The following is a 5957-nucleotide window of genomic DNA, read 5'->3' on the forward strand; positions in this document are numbered from 1 at the left end:
GCTAATGTCCAAGGGTCCAAAAAAGCTATTGGAAACTGAGACTCCCCTCTTAAAGGGCTCACATGCAATCCTTCTCACTCAGAGACCCTGAAAAATATCAGCGGTTTGAAAACTGCTGAGACTCTTTGTGAAGGAGAGTTGTTTGCAAGTCTAAAAGCATCGGTTGGGGGGGGTGCAGGGGGTGTAATATGGTGGTAATATTTGTAGGAGGCATTGGCAGAGGCCATTGTGTTCCTCACCTCACCTGCTAGCACAGGCCTGAGAGCTTGGATGCACTACCCTGCCACAAAGCTGAAGCTGGAGAGCTCTGGCAGCTGCAGCATCCCCCCATGCCCTGACTGGGGTGGCACAAATAGCCATGGCATTCTCCTGCTCTCTAACTAAAGTCTGCAAGTGTGGGTGGCTGTGACATTCCCCTGCCCCCCTGGCTGGGAGTGGAGAACACAAGCAGTCATAATATTCTCCCACTCCTGGCCTAACGGCTGACTCATGTGCACAGTCAAGGCACTTTTGTACTGCATTGCTGAAGCCCAGGGGTGGGTGTAGTCAAGACATTTTCCTACTGCCTTCTTGAAGCAAGAGAGCAAGTCCCACCCCCTATAATCTCCAGCTACCTAGCTAAAGCCAGTGGGTGCATGCAATCCGCATAGGGAACACTACTGGCTGGCCTGGCCCTGGTGGCCATGGGGGCTGGTGTTCTTGAACTTCGTGACACTGGAGCAATCGAAAAGACAGCTCTTGGCAGGCCACCATACCCAGGGCCCTGCACAGACAGCAGACTGAAACATAACCCCATCTTATATGAAAAAGGCTTATTTACTTAGCCTGGAGCTTCATCCTGAGGGACAGGCTTCAGGTTTCCCACATACCTAGAGGCTAAGGAGGTGCTCCCAGGGACTGTAAGCGGGGAGACATCATCCTTGCACACCCCCTTGGCCTCATTAGGGCTTGATGAGGCTCCTCAGAAAGGAGCTTATACACTCACCAGGAGCCCCAGTTTTTGCAACCACAGCCAAGGAGACACCTACGGATCTTCTGGTCTGGAGGTCAGCAGGGATTACAGAGTCCTGTCATCCTCATGCAGTAGCTGACCCACAACTGAGCCTGATGAGTGCCCTGAGCTCCAACCAGCCCATACATAGATCAATCCACACCCAGGATGGGCAAGTGACTCCAACCCTCTCCTCCTCATACAGCAGTCACAGCCCTATCACAGCTGGCGGGCACCTACAGCCCACATGAGGGATGGCCATAGAATGCCTGGGTCTGGTGGCCAGAGGAGACTGCACTTCTGGGCCACACAGAACAGCTTCTAAAGAATACCACTCTTTCAAGACCAAGGCTCTCCGGTAGAGTCTTCAGACAACTGGTCCCAAAGTCCCAGGAACATCCTCCTCTCCTCAATCATGGCTTGTGGTGTTGTCATCAGCAACCTGAATCTCAAACCTGGGAAGTGCCTCAGAGTGTTGGGCAAGGTGGCCCTGGATGCCAAGAGCTTTGTGCTGAACCTGGGCAAAGATGGCAACAACCTGTGCCTGCACTTCAACCCCTGCTTCAATGAGCACGGGGACACCAATACCATCGTGTGTAACAGCAAGGATGGCGGGGCCTGGGGGGCTGAGAAGCAGGAGTCTGTCTTCCCCTTTCAGCCTGGAAGTGTTGTGGAGGTATGCATCTGCTTCGACCAGGCAGAGCTAACCATCCAGCTGCCTGGTGGATACAAATTCAAATTCCCCAACTGCCTCAACCTGGAGGCCATCAACTACCTGGCAGCCAATGGCGACTTCAAGATCAAGTGCACGGCCCTTGAGTGAAGCCAGCCAGCCCATGGCCCGCAATAAAGGCAGCTGCCTTTGCTCCCCCTGGAAAAAAACTGATAGAGGTAGCTGCTTTCCATAATACATGTAGACAAACACAGAGAGACAGACAAAACAAGGAGACAGAGAAATATAGTCCATATCAAAGAACAAGGCAAATCCCCAGAAAAATAATGAATCAGAGATAAGCAATCTACTTGACAAAGTGTTCAAAATAATGTTCATAAAGACACTCACTGATCTCAGGAGAAGAAAGGGATGAACGTAGCAAGAAGACAACAAACAGAAACTATAAGAAAGAACTGAAGAGAAGTGATAACTGAAATGAAAAACACATTGGAAGGGTTCAACAGCAGAATGGATAAAACAGAAGCAGATTGGGAGTCTGGGACTGACATGTACACACTGCTATTTTTAAAATAGGTAACCAAAAAAGACCTACTGTATAGCACAGGGAACTCTGCTCAATATTCTGTAATAACCTAAATGGGAAAAGAATTTGAAGAGGAAAGATACATGTATATGTATAACTGAATCACTTTGCTGTACACCTGAAACTAACACAACATTGTTAATCAACTAAAAACAAAAAGAAGCACAAAACAAGCTGAAAGACAAAGCAATGGAAAACACCCGGACAGAGCAGCACAATGTAAAAAAAGAATTAAAGAAATGAGGATAACATAGGGGATCCTGGAACAACATCAAGTGGAATAACATTTGCACTATGGGGGTTTCAAAAGGAGAAGAGGAACAGAAAGAGAAATTTCTTTAATTTGTATTTAAAGAAATAATGGCTGAAAACTTTCCTAATCTGGGGAAGGAAACAGATATTCAGTTCCAGGAAGCCCAGAGTGTTCCAAATAAGACAAACCTAAAGAGCAACACACTGAGACATGTTATTTAAATGGTAAAAGTTAATGATTAAGAGAGAATTGTAAAAAGAAAGAAGCAAGAAAACAAGCAACTTATTATGTACTAGGGACAACCCATAAGGCTATCAGCACATTTTTCAGCAGAAACTTTACAAGCCAGAAGGGAGTGACATGACATATTCAAAGTGCTGAAAGAAAAAGACTGCCAAACAAGAATTCTCTACCTGGCAAGGTTATCATTCTGAATTAAAGAACAGATTAAGGTTTTATAGATAAGCAAAAGCCAAAAGAGTTCATCACCACTAAATTGGCCTTTTATAAGAAATGTTAAAGGGACTCCTCCAAGCTAAAAAGAAAAGGCACTAATTAATAAGAAAACATATGAAAGCAAAACTCTCACCAGAAAAGGTAAATAAATAAATGCTAGCGATAGTAAATCAATCTCTTATAAAACAAGTAGCAAAGTAAAAGTCATAAGTAGTAAAATTAATTAAAAATACAATAATTATTCAAGGGATACATAAAATAAAAAGATGTAAAATGAGTCATCAAAAATATAAAATTAAGGAGGTGTTAAAATATAAAGCTTTGGAATGTGTTCAAAATGTAAATAAATAAATAAATAAATGGAAATAGATACTGTACTCATAGATTGGAAGAACCAAAATTGTTAAAATGTCCATACTACCGAAAACAATCTACCAATTGAATGTAATCCCTATCAAAATACCAATGGTGGGGCTTCCCTGGTGGCGCAGTGGTTGAGAGTCCGCCTGCCGATGCAGGGGACACGGGTTCGTGCCCCGGTCCAGGAAGATCTCACATGCCATGGAGTGGCTAGGCCCGTGAGCCACGGCCACTGGGCCTGGGCGTCCGGAGCCTGTGCTCCGCAACAGGAGAGGCTGCAACAGAGAGAGGCCTGCATACCACAAAAAAAAACAAAAAAAAATCGGTATTTGTCACAGAACTAGAAAAAAAGTCCTAAAATTTGTGTAGAGCCATAAAAGATCACAAATAGCTAAAGCAATCTTGAGAAAGAACAAAGCTGGAGTTATCACAATCCTTGATTTCTAACTGTTTTACAAAGCTATGGTAGTAAGTTACTGACACAAAAACAGACACATGGATCAATGGAATATAATAGAGAGCCCAGAAATAAACGCATGTACTAATGGTCAATTAGTCTACAACAAAGGAGGCAAGAATATACAGTGGGCAAAAGACAATCTCTTCAATAAGTAGTGTTGGGAAAACAGCTACACACAAAAGAAAGAAACAGGGCCACTTTCTTACCACATATACACAAATAAACTCAAAATGGATTAAAAATTTAAATATGAGACCTGAAATCATAAAAGTCCTAGAAGAAAATGTAGGCAGGAAGATCTTTTACATCAATATTAGAAACATTTTTTGAATATGTCTCCTCAGGCAAGGGCAATAAAAGCAAAAATAAACAAATGGGGCTACATCAAATTAAAAAGCTTTTTCACAGCAAAGGAAAACATCAGCAAAACAAAAAAGGCAACCTACTGGATAGGAAAAGATATTTGAATATGACACATTCTGTAAGGGGTTGATATTCAACATATATAAAGAACTCATACAACTCAATATCAAGAAAAGAAACAACCCAATTAATAAGTTGACAGAGGACCTGAATAGACATTTTTCCAAAGAAGATATAGAGGGCTTCCCTGGTGGTGCAGTGGTTGAGAATCCACCTGCCAATGCAGGGGATACGGGTTCGAGCCCTGGTCCGGGAAGACCCCACATGCCGTGGAGCAACTAAGCCTGTGTGCCACAACTACTGAGCCTGAGATCTAGAGCCCACAAACCACAACTACTGAGCCCACGTGCCTAGAGCCCGTGATCCGCAACAAGAGAAGCCGCCGCAATGAGAAGCCTGTGCACCACAACGAAGAATAGCCCCCGCTCACCGCAACTAGAGAAAGCCCATGCACAGCAACGAAGACCCAATGCAGCCAAAAATTAATTAATTAATTTTAAAAAAAAAGAAGACACAGAGATGGCCAATAGGCACATGAAAAGATGCTCAACATCACTAATCATCAAGGAAATGCAAATCAAAGCCAGGATGTACTACCTCATACCTGTCAGAATGGCTATTATAAAATAGACAGAAAACAAGTGTTGGTAAGGGTGTGGAGAAAAGTCCTCACGCACTGTCTGTAGGAATGCCTATTGTAGTTGCTATGAAAAACAGTATGGAGATTCCTTAAAAAAACTAAAAATAGAACTACCACTAGTGATCAAGCAATTTTACTTCTGAACATTTATTCGAAGGAAACAAAAGCACTAATTCAAAAAGATGCATGCACCCCTATGTTCATTGAAGCCCTATTTACAATAGCCAAGACATGGAAGCAACCTAAGGGTCCAAGGATAAATGAATGGATAAAGAAAATGTGGTACATATACATACAATGGAATGTTACACAGCCATTAAAAAAAAAAAGAAGAAGAAACCTTTCCATTTGTGACAATATGGATGGACCTAGAATGTATTATGCTAAATGAAATAAGTCTGTCAGAGAAAGACAGACACCTATAATTTCAATTTATATGGAATCTAAAAAACAAAGCAAATGAACAAACAAAACAAAGCAGAACAGATTCAAAGACACAGAACAAAATTGGTGGTTGCCAGAGGGGAGAGGGGTTGGGGGGAATGGGTGAATTAGGTAGAGAGGATTAAGGGGTACAAACTTATTGCTATAAAATAAACAAGGCATGAGGATATAATGTACAGCATAGGGAATATAGTCAATAATATTGTAATAGCTCTGTATGGTAACAAGATTTATTGTGGTGATTATTTTGTAATATATAAAAATATCAAATCACTATGTTGGACACCTGAAACAAATATCATATTGTATGTTAATTATAATTCAATTAAATAAATAATTTTAGAAGTAACAAAATTTCTTGAAAAATACTTTGTTTCATCTCCTTTACATTCTATACTAATGGTAAAGCTTTAAGAGAAGTGAGGTAGGCAGGATTCTAACATGGCTGCCAAGATTCCCACTTTACTGGTGAATAAACCCAGTATAATCCCCCAGTGAGAGCCAAATGGAACAGCAAACAGGAAACATCATGGACTCCTTAGGAAAATATATGTAGTTTAGGCTTATTAGATTATAATATAAGGCAGAAGCTGGCAAACATAAGATGTAAAGGAAGATGGAGACCAAATAATAAATGAGGAGGCGAGATCTTATTCTGCAGTCAATGGGAA

The 5957-nt window shown here is 41.8% G+C and overlaps 1 pseudogene; it reads left to right on the forward strand.

Annotated features, from left to right (window-relative positions):
* The first annotated feature begins 1347 nt into the window (after positions 1 to 1347).
* Positions 1348 to 1814, forward strand: LOC113618687 (galectin-1 pseudogene; annotated as a pseudogene).
* Positions 1815 to 5957: the final 4143 nt, after the last annotated feature.

The sequence above is a fragment of the Aethalodelphis obliquidens genome, unplaced genomic scaffold (genome assembly GCF_003676395.1).
Source record: "Aethalodelphis obliquidens isolate GAN/ISIS:26980383/991018 unplaced genomic scaffold, ASM367639v1 scaffold6, whole genome shotgun sequence".
NCBI lineage: Eukaryota > Metazoa > Chordata > Mammalia > Artiodactyla > Delphinidae > Aethalodelphis > Aethalodelphis obliquidens.